We start from the raw sequence: 15,401 nt of genomic DNA on the forward strand, positions 1-15,401 counted from the left end.
GGTTTGTGCACACACAAAGATATGAGAACTAATAAGAAATATTCTTCGTCTTAAAATCTTCTTTAATCTTCAATAATAACCTGCACAACACCACTTGAATCTCTTGTGATCAATCACGCACAAAACGGAGTCTGTTAACAATGGATTATCACAAGATGTCTTTACATCTACAAATAGTTCTAAAGATCCCGTCGATACTTCGATCTAGTTTGAGCGAATCATATATCATAAGAGAAGATTCTCAAGAATAAAAAAACTAGGTGCAATCAAAGTTTCAACAACCGTTAGTCAATCAAATCAATTGAAACTAATAACACTGCAATTATCTAGTTTCCCACCAACGGGACTCGTAAAGCTTCTTGATCCCACAGAAGTCTTTAAACGAGCGGTCGTAAGAGATTTCACCTAATTAGGATACTTTCCTCTCCGAATAGATGGCTCCACCAGAAACAACAAGAATGAAGTTTGTCTGGCTCTTAGGATAGTTTTCTAGAAATGCAAACTTAGGTATTTATAGACCAAGGATGTTTGGATACCAAGGAATTTCCAAAACCGAAAATATTCTCAAGATATGCAATGAATAGCAAGATTCGGTTTTCCTAATTCCAATAAATGATTGTCCAATATTTCCGAAATCTCTCAATACAAAATCTCCAATTAGTAGATGCACATTACTAATTTTTATTCTCTAGAGATATGCATTTAATTGCTGGTAATTAAAACATATAAAACCAAAAACCTTTATTAAAAGATTATCAATTTATTTCGGCGCAGGATCTCCTTGAGTACTAAGGAATATCTTTGAACAATAAATGATAAGAGTTACTGTACGTGTTCAAAGTATGTTGACATCTTTTCACTGAAATGCTTATTCATATTTACATGGATTTACATTCTTGGAATAGGTTATACCACACTTCCAAACAAGTTTAGAATTGGTTGACCTGTATTCCAAGATAACTATGTGGTTGATCAAATATCAAATAACCTACACGGGTTCAATTGGTTCTACCAATCACTAGGATCGGTTATATCTCAATATGGAAATACTTGTGATCGGTCAAACAAGTTACCAGGACCGGTTACATCAGTTGCCAGGACCGGTTACCATATTCCCATGGTATATTGCTTGTGGTCGGTCACACCAGTTACCAGGATCGGTAACACTAATTACCAGGAACGATTACCAATTACAAGGATCAATTACACAACACTCTGTGATCGATCAGACCAATTACTAGGATTAGTTACACCAATTACTAGGATCGGTCACACCAATTACGAATATCGATCATACCATCTCATGGTGATTACTTAGGATCGGTTACATCAATTAATGAAAACAAGTCATGCCAAATCATAAGTCAGGCATTGTGATTAGTTATACCAAGATACATAACATAGTTACGATCGGTTCTACCATCTCACACATATTGGTCATCCATAGATTTGCAATGAGTAGTCGGACCAATAAGCCTAATGATTTCCCTTTCGATTCATAAAACAAGTTCATGAATGTACTTCCTTTAAACGAATGTAAAACATTGTTTCCTAGGATGAAATCTTCACCATAACCCATTCACATAATTATAACAATATATACAAGATTATGTCGATGTCATATCTACGAAGTTCAAAAGATAAGCGTTATACTTCGTAGTATCATTCGGTCATTCCCTAATACTATGATCATACAAATATGACCATGTCACATCACTAGAGTATTATATAATATGGACAGTATATACAGCTTCGCAGTTATGTTTTCAATATAGCACGACTTGAAAGATACTTTAGGAATGAAACAGTTCAAGTCAATATTACTAACGTCAAGTGGAAGGACGATGTCGTCGTTTTACTTCACTACTTCTTCACATTCTTCAGGTCTTCGGAGTAATACTTGTATGTCTCAACATTCCTACACTTTCTAGTCTAACCTAAACGAAGTTGACTCTAGTATATAATCAAGCGCCTTTAGATAAATTTTGACACACTAAAATATGACAACCAAACTTGACATACCAACGTTTGGTGAGTTCAACCGAGCTATGCTCTAACAGGAAGGTTTTCAATTCCTTCAAAATCTAAGAATCCTAAAAACTCATTTTAAGAGATACTCCACTTTAAACGCCTTTTAATAAATTTCAGGATCATCATAATGAAAACCCTTGGAGATGGATCTGTCTTTTCTTACACATTAACCCATCACTCATCCAAATTGAAATACTCATTAACCGTCTAATCCATCATTTCAAATCAAGGTGTATTATAACCTTAACAATGATACTCAATAATTATATATAACTCATAAAGAATAGAATTTGGAACAACTTTTTTTTCTTTCAATTGAATGAGGAAGTAGTACTAAATTAAATACACTAACTCAAACAAACCAAATTGCAATTTTTATATTCAAACTTAGTCTAGAGGAATAAATTAAGAAAGGAAAATAAACCCACTAAATATACATAACAATGTTTTTGATTTTTAAAAACACATGATTCTTTTTTCTATATCTCCCTTCGTTTTTTTCTTCCATTTAAAGTCGGAAACTGAAATCATCCTCAACGTCAAGCTATATATGAGTCTATCTCTCTCACACACTACTAGGTAACTTAGTTTAGTTTCATGATCAGAAAGGTGGACGTGCATGTGCCCAAGCATAAGCGTCATGGTTCAATTGGGCACCACTACCATTATTATTGTTTGCAAGCAGATTTGGGGACAGATTGTAAACTGGCATCTGGGTCGACAGATCAGGCAGTTGTTGCTGTTGACTTCCACTACTACCCACTGCAGGAGGTGAATTTCCCAATCCTTATCCTCCACCGCCACCGCTTCCTGCTTGTTCATGATCTTGCTGATTGTTATGCTTTGCTTCTTCTAATGGCAACCTCTCATACGTTGCATTTCCAAATGTTGCTGCTATGACCATAACAGGACCAGACGCTATAAGTGTTCCAACAACACATCCACCCACTACTTGACCTTGGCCACCAGCTAAGTAAACTGTCAATCCTGTAGCACCAGGAGGAGCATGTCCAGGCAAATAAGAACCAGCTAATGATAAAATCTCGAATCGACCCGGTAATGCTACAACTGCACCTGGTGCAGCTGGTTGTCTTAAGGTTACATTAACAACTGCACCACTTCCACTCAACACATAAACTCCTCGTTGACGTCTTCTTGCAAATTGTGCAACGGTTTCAGCTACGTCAGCTCCACCAGCTATTTCCATTACATGACTACGAAGATGTTGGGGTATATATTTAAAAACATAGTTTTGTAATAATATGCCAAAGTTAGAGAGATAGTATGGTGGCATTGTTTTGAGCTCCCACACTATAGGCATGGGTTCAATTCCCACCCCACACAATTTCACTAGGGTATATACTATTTATACTATATATTATATTACATTAGTCCGGGAGCGGGGCCTTGGGGCCTTGGGAGGTCTGCTGATCCAGAAACAATTTTTTTGCTGTTTTTAACTTAAATTTTCAAAACGTATTAAGATAATTATATCATGATTAATTACAGTTAATGTTGAAATTTTAATACGGCAGTTTTTTTTGCTGTTACAAAGAAATTTAATTGACATTTAATCGAAAATTAATTTTCCATTAATTCCATTGATTCTTTTTGATTATAAAAAAAAAAAAAAAAACTGGTTTCTGAAAAAAAAAGATATAGAACGTTATTTTTATTTCGTCAAGTTTTTCTGAGCAAGTGTTGTTGAAAGAGTTATTATTGATTCGATTTCTCAGTGCAGAGAAATCGAAAGAGATAAGCTGTTTTATCCCATGGGGTTTCGACAAAAAACTGACTGCTAGCACAATCAAGAGGCAGAGTCGCGAAACACCTTAAAGATAGCGACCTAGTACGCGACTCAGCGGTTTCTTTGTGTAATTTGATTATAGTGCTTTGTTTCCAACAATTTTAAGGTGGACGTTTCTTCTATGGAGAATGAAAAGAAGCGCGTTGATGATACCAACAAGCCTTTCAAATTTGAAGGGTTGCATTTCAGAAGATGGAAGCTGAAGATGTTCTTTTATCTCAAACTGATGAAGCTGCATATGATTGTGTCGAGTGTTCATCCTGGAACCCTGGAACCTGCTGCTGATAAGACTGATGCTGTTGCTGCTGGCGGTGGTGCTGCTACAGATCCACCTCCTACCGGTGGTGTTGAATAAGTTGTTTCTCAAACTCCCGAGGAAAAACAAAAGGCCATCGACAAATGGATCGATAATGACTTTGATTGCAAAAACTACATTCTTAATGCATTATCTGACGATTTATATGAGTATTATTCAACTTTTGAAACTGCTAAAGATGTATGGGATGCATTACAGAAAAAATATGACACCGAGGAAGCGGGTTCAAAGAAATATGCTGTGAGCCGGTATGTGAGATACCAAATGGTGGATGATAGATCAGTTGTTGCACAGGCTCATGAACTTCAAAAAATTTACCACGAAATTGTGGCCGAAGGTATGAAAACTGATGAACAATTTCAAGTTTCTGTAATGATTGACAAGTTACCACCTAGCTGGAAATATTTTCGTAATACTTTGCGTCACAAGACTAAAGAATTTTCTCTTGAAAGTTTGATTGTTAAGCTCAGGGTTGAGGAAGAAGCTCGGAAACAAGATAAGAAGGAAGAGATTCTCATTGTTTCTAACAATAAGACTCATCCGAATTTAAAACCTAAGAAAAGGGATATGAAACCTAACCCGAACCAGAAGAAAGGAGGAAGGCCTAATCAAAACAAGAACCAACACCCATCGAAAAATGGACAGAATTCCAATTCTGAATTTCTTTGTTATATCTGTAATAAACCAAACCACATGGCTAGGAATTGCAGATTTAACAAGGAAAAGAATAACGCACAAGCTAATGCTGTGGGTGACGTTATAATTGCCATGGTCTCTGATCCAGAGTTCTACATGGTTGGTGGATCTGATGGGTGGTGGATAGACAGTGGTGCTACGCGTCATTGTTGTTTTGATAGGTCCATGTTTAAGACTTATGCTGAAACCAAGGACAAGAAAGTGTTATTGGGAGACTCCCACAGCACTATGGTGAAAGGTTCTGGTACGGTAGAGTTGAAGTTTACTTCTGGGAAGACACTCATGCTGAAAGATGTCCTTCACACTCCAGAAATGAGAAAGAACCTTGTTTCCGGCTATCTTCTCAACAAGGCTGGGTTGTATCAAACTATTGGGTCTGATATTTACACTATAACTAAGAATAAGAATTTTGTAGGAAAGGGTTATGCTACTGATGGAATGTTTAAGCTTAATGTTGATGCTATGAATAAAATTGATTCTTCTGCTTATATGGTTTGCAATTTTAATGTTTGGCATGGAAGGCTTTGTCATGTGGGTAAAAAGTTAGTAAATAACATGAGTAAGTTAGGTGTCCTCCCTGAATTTTCTGAAAATGATTTTGAAAAATGTGAATGCTGTAGTCAAGCAAAAATAACCAAGACTTCACATAAATCTGTTGTAAGAGAATCGAAACCACTAGACTTAATACATTCTGATTTGTGTGAATATGAAGGTATCCTAACTAGAAATGGCAAGAGGTATATCATGACGTTCATTGATGATTGTTCTAATTATACTTATGTTTATTTGTTGAGCCATAAGAACGAAGCTATTGAAAAGTTTAAGATTTTTATTGCTGAAATTGAAAATCAATTTGGTAGGAAAATTAAGAGATTTCGTAGTGATAGAGGCACTGAATATGATTCTTCTCCTTTTACTGAAATTTATCAAACTAATGGCATTATACATGAAAGAACTGCACCATATAATCCTCAAATGAATGGGAAAGCTGAAAGAAAGAATCGTACTCTTACTGAATTGACTGTTGCTTGTTTGCTTAGCTCTGGTGCTGCTTCTCATTGGTGGGGTGAATGTTTGCTGACTGTTTGCCATGTTTTGAACCGCATTCCTAATAATAAAACCATGATATCTCCTTATGAACTTTGGAGAAATAGAAAACCTAATGTCTCTTATTTTAGAGTTTGGGGTTGCTTAGCTTTTGTTAGAAAACCTGATCCTAAAAGACATAAGTTAGAAAGTAGAGCTTATGAATGTGTTTTTATTGGTTATGCTCAAAACAGTAAAGCTTATAGGTTCTTTGATATTAATAATAAGGTTATTATTGAATCTATTGATGTTGATTTCTTTGAAGAGAGATTTCCTTTTAAATCTAGAAATAGTGGGGGTAATAGTGGGGGTTCTTTATCTAGTGTTTTACCTAGTGCTGATTCTGAACATAGATTAGAAGAACCTAGAAGTGCAGAAACTAGGATCACTGAAGTTGAACCTAGAAGAAGTAAAAGAGCTAGGACTGACACAAGAGATCCTGATTTTGAATTTTATGCCGTAGAGGAAGAACCTTCTAATTTACAAGAGGCGTTCAGTTCTGCAGAGTCTAGTTTCTGGCAAGAAGCTGTAGATAATGAATGGGATTCTCATATGTCTAATGGAACTTGGCGTATAGTAGATTTACCTCCTGGTTGTAAGCCTATAGGTTGTAAATGGGTTTTGAAAAGGAAACTAAAACCTGATGGAACAATAGAGAAGCACAAAGCTAGACTGGATGCTAAAGGATTTAGGCAACGAGAGAACGTAGACTTCTTTGATACTTATTCTCCTGTTACTAGATTAACATCTATACGTGTTTTGATTGCTGTTGCCGCTGCTCATAATCTTGTTATTCACCAAATGGATGTTAAAACTGCCTTTTTGAATGGTGAACTAGAAGAGGAAATTTATATGGAACAACCTGAAGGTTTTGTAATTCCTGGACAAGAACAGAAAGTATGTAAGCTAGAAAAATCCCTTTATGGTTTAAAACAAGCTCCTAAACAGTGGCATGAGAAATTTGATAATTTAATGATTTCACATAACTTCAGAATAAACGAGGGTGACAAATGCATCTATTATAAATTTGAGAATGATGTGTGTGTGTTTGCTTGTATGTGGATGATTTGCTGATATTTGGTTCCAATTTATCTGTTGTCAATGAAACTAAAGGTATGCTTAGTTCGAATTTTGACATGAAAGATTTGGGTGAAGCTAGTGTAATCTTGGGAATCAAAATAACTAGAACTAGTAGTGGTATTTGTTTGGATCAATCTCACTACATTGAAAAAATTCTGAGAAAGTATGAATATTTTGATTGTAAGCCTGCTTGTACTCCGTTTGATCCTAATGTGAAATTGTTTAAGAACACTGGAGAAAGTGTTAGACAATCTGAATATGCTAGTATAATTGGAAGTCTGCGTTATGCAACTGATTGTACAAGACCAGACATTGCATATGCAGTGGGAGTTCTGTGCAGGTTTACCAGTAATCCTAGTTTGGAACACTGGGATGCTATTGAGAGGGTTATGCGGTATCTGAAAAGAACCACAAACCTAGGATTACACTATAAGAGGCATCCCGCAGTCCTTGAAGGATTTAGCGATGCTAATTGGAATACTCTTTCAGATGATTCCAAGGCCACCAGTGGATATGTTTTTACTATTGCTGGGGGCGCTGTATCTTGGAGATCAAAGAAACAGACAATTATAGCCCAATCTACGATGGAGGCTGAATTGATGGCACTAGCAGCAGCTAGTGAAGAAGCAGGATGGCTGAAGAGTCTGTTATCAGACATTCCAGTATGGGAAAAACCGATACCAGCCACTTTGATCCACTGCGATAGTACCGCGGCTATCGGAGTAGTAGAGAACTGTTATAATAACAGTAAGAATCGACAGATACGTCGAAAGCACGACACAGTTAGAGAATTTCTCACAACTGGTGTTGTTAGAGTAGATCATGTAAGGTCTGAAGGAAATATAGCTGATACTTTGACGAAAGGATTAGCAAGAGAAAAGGTATGGAATATCTCTAAAAGTATGGGACTTTTGCCCGTGAGAAGTTGAGTCATTTGTAATGGATACCCAACCTAGAAATAGGTTCAAAGGGACTAGACGAAGTTACAAATAATATGATAGAGTCATGCATTCCCATAGCATGATATCCTGAAGTGGGAAACAGGTTGAGTGTTTAAACTCTTAATGATGTCTATAGCTCTTAAGTTAAGAGTGGGATATACAGGAGTATCCTTGATAGACTCACCTATACGAATGTGAAGGTGTGGCCGCCTTCTATGAGAACTTGGGCATTTCTCTAGATCGTTCGTTAAGAAAGGGATAAGCACATGGCCCTAATGTGCAAAATTAAGAACTTTACTCTAAGATATAGTTGTGTGTGTTGTATAATCTATTATTAGTTAGAGTTCAAGACGAGAGTCACTCTAGTTACCTGATACTTAGAAAGTTCAACACTATGTAGAGGTTCAAGTCGAAAGGCACCTTTGCTTATGCACAACTGTATAGCACTTGCTCAATGTTTTAAAATATAAGTGGGGGATTGTTGGGGTATATATTTAAAAACATAGTTTTGTAATAATATGCCAAAGTTAGAGAGATAGTATGGTGGCATTGTTTTGAGCTCCCACACTATAGGCATGGGTTCAATTCCCACCCCACACAATTTCACTAGGGTATATACTATTTATACTATATTATATTACATTAGTCCGGGAGCGGGGCCTTGGGGGTCTTGGGAGGTCTGCTGATCCAGAAACAATTTTTTTGCTGTTTTTAACTTAAATTTTCAAAACGTATTAAGATAATTATATCATGATTAATTACAGTTAATGTTGAAATTTTAATACGGCCGTTTTTTTTGCTGTTACAAAGAAATTTAATTGGCATTTAATCGAAAATTAATTTTCCATTAATTCCATTGATTCTTTTTTTATAAAAAAAAAAACTGGTTTCTGAAAAAAGATAGAACGTTATTTTTATTTCGTCTTTTCTGAGCAAGTGTTGTTGAAAGAGTTATTATTGATTCGATTTCTCAGTGCAGAGAAATCGAAAGAGATAAGCTGTTTTATCCCATAGGGTTTCGACAAAAAACTGACTGCTAGCACAATCAAGAGGCAGAGTCGCGAAACACCTTAAAGATAGCGACCTAGTACGCGACTCAGCGGTTTCTTTGTGTAATTTGATTATAGTGCTTTGTTTCCAACAATTTTAAGGTGTACGTTTCTGCTATGGAGAATGAAAAGAAGCGCGTTGATGATACCAACAAGCCTTTCAAATTTGAAGGGTTGCATTTCAGAAGATGGAAGCTGAAGATGTTCTTTTATCTCAAACTGATGAAGCTGCATATGATTGTGTCGAGTGTTCATCCTGGAACCCTGGAACCTGCTGCTGATAAGACTGCTGCTGTTGCTGCTGCTGCTGCTGGCGGTGGTGCTGCTACAGATCCACCTCCTACCGGTGGTGTTGAAGAAGTTGTTTCTCAAACTCCCGAGGAAAAACAAAAGGCCATCGACAAATGGATCGATAATGACTTTGATTGCAAAAACTACATTCTTAATGCATTATCTGACGATTTATATGAGTATTATTCAACTTTTGAAACTGCTAAAGATGTATGGGATGCATTACAGAAAAAATATGACACCGAGGAAGCGGGTTCAAAGAAATATGCTGTGAGCCGGTATGTGAGATACCAAATGGTGGATGATAGATCAGTTGTTGCACAGGCTCATGAACTTCAAAAAATTTACCACGAAATTGTGGCCGAAGGTATGAAAACTGATGAACAATTTCAAGTTTCTGTAATGATTGACAAGTTACCACCTAGCTGGAAAGATTTTCGTAATACTTTGCGTCACAAGACTAAAGAATTTTCTCTTGAAAGTTTGATTGTTAAGCTCAGGGTTGAGGAAGAAGCTCGGAAACAAGATAAGAAGGAAGAGATTCTCATTGTTTCTAACAATAAGACTCATCCGAATTTAAAACCTAAGAAAAGGGATATGAAACCTAACCCGAACCAGAAGAAAGGAGGAAGGCCTAATCAAAACAAGAACCAACACCCATCGAAAAATGGACAGAATTCCAATTCTGAATTTCTTTGTTATATCTGTAATAAACCAAACCACATGGCTAGGAATTGCAGATTTAACAAGGAAAAGAATAACGCACAAGCTAATGCTGTGGGTGACGTTATAATTGCCATGGTCTCTGATCCAGAGTTCTACATGGTTGGTGGATCTGATGGGTGGTGGATAGACAGTGGTGCTTCGCGTCATTGTTGTTTTGATAGGTCCATGTTTAAGACTTATGCTGAAACCAAGGACAAGAAAGTGTTATTGGGAGACTCCCACAGCACTATGGTGAAAGGTTCTGGTACGGTAGAGTTGAAGTTTACTTCTGGGAAGACACTCATGCTGAAAGATGTCCTTCACACTCCAGAAATGAGAAAGAACCTTGTTTCCGGCTATCTTCTCAACAAGGCTGGGTTGTATCAAACTATTGGGTCTGATATTTACACTATAACTAAGAATAAGAATTTTGTAGGAAAGGGTTATGCTACTGATGGAATGTTTAAGCTTAATGTTGATGCTATGAATAAAATTGATTCTTCTGCTTATATGGTTTGCAATTTTAATGTTTGGCATGGAAGGCTTTGTCATGTGGGTAAAAAGTTAGTAAATAACATGAGTAAGTTAGGTGTCCTCCCTGAATTTTCTGAAAATGATTTTGAAAAATGTGAATACTGTAGTCAAGCAAAAATAACCAAGACTTCACATAAATCTGTTGTAAGAGAATCGAAACCACTAGACTTAATACATTCTGATTTGTGTGAATATGAAGGTATCCTAACTAGAAATGGCAAGAGGTATATCATGACGTTCATTGATGATTGTTCTAATTATACTTATGTTTATTTGTTGAGCCATAAGAACGAAGCTATTGAAAAGTTTAAGATTTTTATTGCTGAAATTGAAAATCAATTTGGTAGGAAAATTAAGAGATTTCGTAGTGATAGAGGCACTGAATATGATTCTTCTCCTTTTACTGAAATTTATCAAACTAATGGCATTATACATGAAAGAACTGCACCATATAATCCTCAAATGAATGGGAAAGCTGAAAGAAAGAATCGTACTCTTACTGAATTGACTGTTGCTTGTTTGCTTAGCTCTGGTGCTGCTTCTCATTGGTGGGGTGAATGTTTGCTGACTGTTTGCCATGTTTTGAACCGCATTCCTAATAATAAAACCATGATATCTCCTTATGAACTTTGGAGAAATAGAAAACCTAATGTCTCTTATTTTAGAGTTTGGGGTTGCTTAGCTTTTGTTAGAAAACCTGATCCTAAAAGACATAAGTTAGAAAGTAGAGCTTATGAATGTGTTTTTATTGGTTATGCTCAAAACAGTAAAGCTTATAGGTTCTTTGATATTAATAATAAGGTTATTATTGAATCTATTGATGTTGATTTCTTTGAAGAGAGATTTCCTTTTAAATCTAGAAATAGTGGGGGTAATAGTGGGGGTTCTTTATCTAGTGTTTTACCTAGTGCTGATTCTGAACATAGATTAGAAGAACCTAGAAGTGCAGAAACTAGGATCACTGAAGTTGAACCTAGAAGAAGTAAAAGAGCTAGGACTGACACAAGAGATCCTGATTTTGAATTTTATGCCGTAGAGGAAGAACCTTCTAATTTACAAGAGGCGTTCAGTTCTGCAGAGTCTAGTTTCTGGCAAGAAGCTGTAGATAATGAATGGGATTCTCATATGTCTAATGGAACTTGGCGTATAGTAGATTTACCTCCTGGTTGTAAGCCTATAGGTTGTAAATGGGTTTTGAAAAGGAAACTAAACCTGATGGAACAATAGAGAAGCACAAAGCTAGACTGGTTGCTAAAGGATTTAGGCAACGAGAGAACGTAGACTTCTTTGATACTTATTCTCCTGTTACTAGATTAACATCTATACGTGTTTTGATTGCTGTTGCCGCTGCTCATAATCTTGTTATTCACCAAATGGATGTTAAAACTGCCTTTTTGAATGGTGAACTAGAAGAGGAAATTTATATGGAACAACCTGAAGGTTTTGTAATTCCTGGACAAGAACAGAAAGTATGTAAGCTAGAAAAATCCCTTTATGGTTTAAAACAAGCTCCTAAACAGTGGCATGAGAAATTTGATAATTTAATGATTTCACATAACTTCAGAATAAACGAGGGTGACAAATGCATCTATTATAAATTTGAGAATGATGTGTGTGTGATTGTTTGCTTGTATGTGGATGATTTGCTGATATTTGGTTCCAATTTATCTGTTGTCAATGAAACTAAAGGTATGCTTAGTTCGAATTTTGACATGAAAGATTTGGGTGAAGCTAGTGTAATCTTGGGAATCAAAATAAATAGAACTAGTAGTGGTATTTGTTTGGATCAATCTCACTACATTGAAAAAATTCTGAGAAAGTATGAATATTTTGATTGTAAGCCTGCTTGTACTCCGTTTGATCCTAATGTGAAATTGTTTAAGAACACTGGAGAAAGTGTTAGACAATCTGAATATGCTAGTATAATTGGAAGTCTGCGTTATGCAACTGATTGTACAAGACCAGACATTGCATATGCAGTGGGAGTTCTGTGCAGGTTTACCAGTAATCCTAGTTTGGAACACTGGGATGCTATTGAGAGGGTTATGCGGTATCTGAAAAGAACCACAAACCTAGGATTACACTATAAGAGGCATCCCGCAGTCCTTGAAGGATTTAGCGATGCTAATTGGAATACTCTTTCAGATGATTCCAAGGCCACCAGTGGATATGTTTTTACTATTGCTGGGGGCGCTGTATCTTGGAGATCAAAGAAACAGACAATTATAGACCAATCTACGATGGAGGCTGAATTGATGGCACTAGCAGCAGCTAGTGAAGAAGCAGGATGGCTGAAGAGTCTGTTATCATACATTCCAGTACGGGAAAAACCGATACCAGCCACTTTGATCCACTGCGATAGTACCGCGGCTATCGGAGTAGTAGAGAACTGTTATAATAACAGTAAGAATCGACAGATACGTCGAAAGCACGACACAGTTAGAGAATTTCTCACAACTGGTGTTGTTAGAGTAGATCATGTAAGGTCTGAAGGAAATATAGCTGATACTTTGACGAAAGGATTAGCAAGAGAAAAGGTATGGAATATCTCTAAAAGTATGGGACTTTTGCCCGTGAGAAGTTGAGTCATTTGTAATGGATACCCAACCTAGAAATAGGTTCAAAGGGACTAGACGAAGTTACAAATAATATGATAGAGTCATGCATTCCCATAGCATGATATCCTGAAGTGGGAAACAGGTTGAGTGTTTAAACTCTTAATGATGTCTATAGCTCTTAAGTTAAGAGTGGGATATACAGGAGTATCCTTGATAGACTCACCTATATGAATGTGAAGGTGTGCCCGCCTTCTATGAGAACTTGGGCATTTCTCTAGATCGTTCGTTAAGAAAGGGATAAGCACATGGCCCTAATGTGCAAAATTAAGAACTTTACTCTAAGATATAGTTGTGTGTGTTGTATAATCTATTATTAGTTAGAGTTCAAGACGAGAGTCACTCTAGTTACCTGATACTTAGAAAGTTCAACACTATGTAGAGGTTCAAGTCGAAAGGCACCTTTGCTTATGCACAACTGTATAGCACTTGCTCAATGTTTTAAAATATAAGTGGGGGATTGTTGGGGTATATATTTAAAAACATAGTTTTGTAATAATATGCCAAAGTTAGAGAGATAGTATGGTGGCATTGTTTTGAGCTCCCACACTATAGGCATGGGTTCAATTCCCACCCCACACAATTTCACTAGGGTATATACTATTTATACTATATATTATATTACATTAGTCCGGGAGCGGGGCCTTGGGGCCTTGGGAGGTCTGCTGATCCAGAAACAATTTTTTTGCTGTTTTTAACTTAAATTTTCAAAACGTATTAAGATAATTATATCATGATTAATTACAGTTAATGTTGAAATTTTAATACGGCCGTTTTTTTTGCTGTTACAAAGAAATTTAATTGGCATTTAATCGAAAATTAATTTTCCATTAATTCCATTGATTCTTTTTGATTATAAAAAAAAAAAAAAACTGGTTTCTGAAAAAAAAAGATATAGAACGTTATTTTTATTTCGTCAAGTTTTTCTGAGCAAGTGTTGTTGAAAGAGTTATTATTGATTCGATTTCTCAGTGCAGAGAAATCGAAAGAGATAAGCTGTTTTATCCCATGGGGTTTCGACAAAAAACTGACTGCTAGCACAATCAAGAGGCAGAGTCGCGAAACACCTTAAAGATAGCGACCTAGTACGCGACTCAGCGGTTTCTTTGTGTAATTTGATTATAGGGCTTTGTTTCCAACGGAAGAGCGTTTGGACTATCTCGGGTGACGAATATCGGCGGTTTCGGCTTGTTTTTTGAACCTGGTGGTCTACCTCTTGGTCGACGACTTCCAACTTCAACTGCACCTTGATCATCTCTTTGTTCATCTTCATTTTCTCTCTCATCTTCTTCATCATCCCCATCGGGATCTCGTTTCTTCATCCCTGGTGAACCTGATACTGATGAGGGTTCCATCCCAGGCATCCCTACCGGTCCAGTCCACCGTCGATTTGCCATTATTTATACAAATCAAACAGAAAACTAACAAACCCAAGTGTTTCTAGCTAGGGTTTCCTTCTGGATATATATAACCAAAGTAGTAGTCAACTATGATTATCCAACCACCGACAGAAAAAATACATCAATATCCAACTAGGTCTTTTTTCTAAATTGATAAAACAAAGAAACAAAAAGAAGCACTGTAATGATTTGTAGGAAACAAGAACAGTGAAATCTGTAACTAAAGCTAGCTACGTTGAAATCTAACAAGCCAGCAGCAACAAGACTAAAAGAAATCGTAGAAGAAGGGAAGAGACTACTTATTAGTTGTTCCTAATTTTGGTGGAGTATACTTGATTACTTAGGTTGATGAGTTGGTGGGTTTGAGGAGTTTAAGTGGTGGTTTTGTTTTGTTTTTAAATTTCTTTTTTTGTCTTTCTTTCTCGCTAAATAATAATGGGGTTTCAATCTTCTCCTTCTCCTCTTTTTAGGGTTATGGAAACTAGAGGTTTTTTGTATGGGGATATCGTGCGCGTGAGCAGGTGGGGTGCACGTCGTTTTCTCGTGTCCCGACGTACCATCGGATGCCGAGAGAGGGATTAACTTTTAAATATAGTAGTAAACAAGAAGATGGCTTGGTCGTGGACTCACATTTTTTTCCTTTTTCTTTTATTTTTAAGCTTTTGGTTTAGTTCTAACGAGCTAGGTATTTGAATCTGAATTTGCATTTAGGAATGCCCTAATTTTAATCTATGAGCAAGTTCGCAAGTGCATACCAGCATTTCCCTCTACAATGTTTTTTTTTTTTTTGGTTTTGAAACAGCACGCTGGGTGGCCATGAAATGAATGATTAAAGATCTGGGCCTTTTAT

General features: G+C 36.5%; 1 pseudogene; it reads right to left on the reverse strand.

Annotated features, from left to right (window-relative positions):
• Positions 1-2,632: 2,632 nt before the first annotated feature.
• On the reverse strand, positions 2,633-14,986 carry LOC113319601 (annotated as a pseudogene).
• Between the last annotated feature and the right edge of the window lie 415 nt (positions 14,987-15,401).

This window comes from Papaver somniferum, chromosome 10 (assembly GCF_003573695.1).
Source record: "Papaver somniferum cultivar HN1 chromosome 10, ASM357369v1, whole genome shotgun sequence".
In the NCBI taxonomy this organism is placed as follows: Eukaryota; Viridiplantae; Streptophyta; class Magnoliopsida; order Ranunculales; family Papaveraceae; genus Papaver; species Papaver somniferum.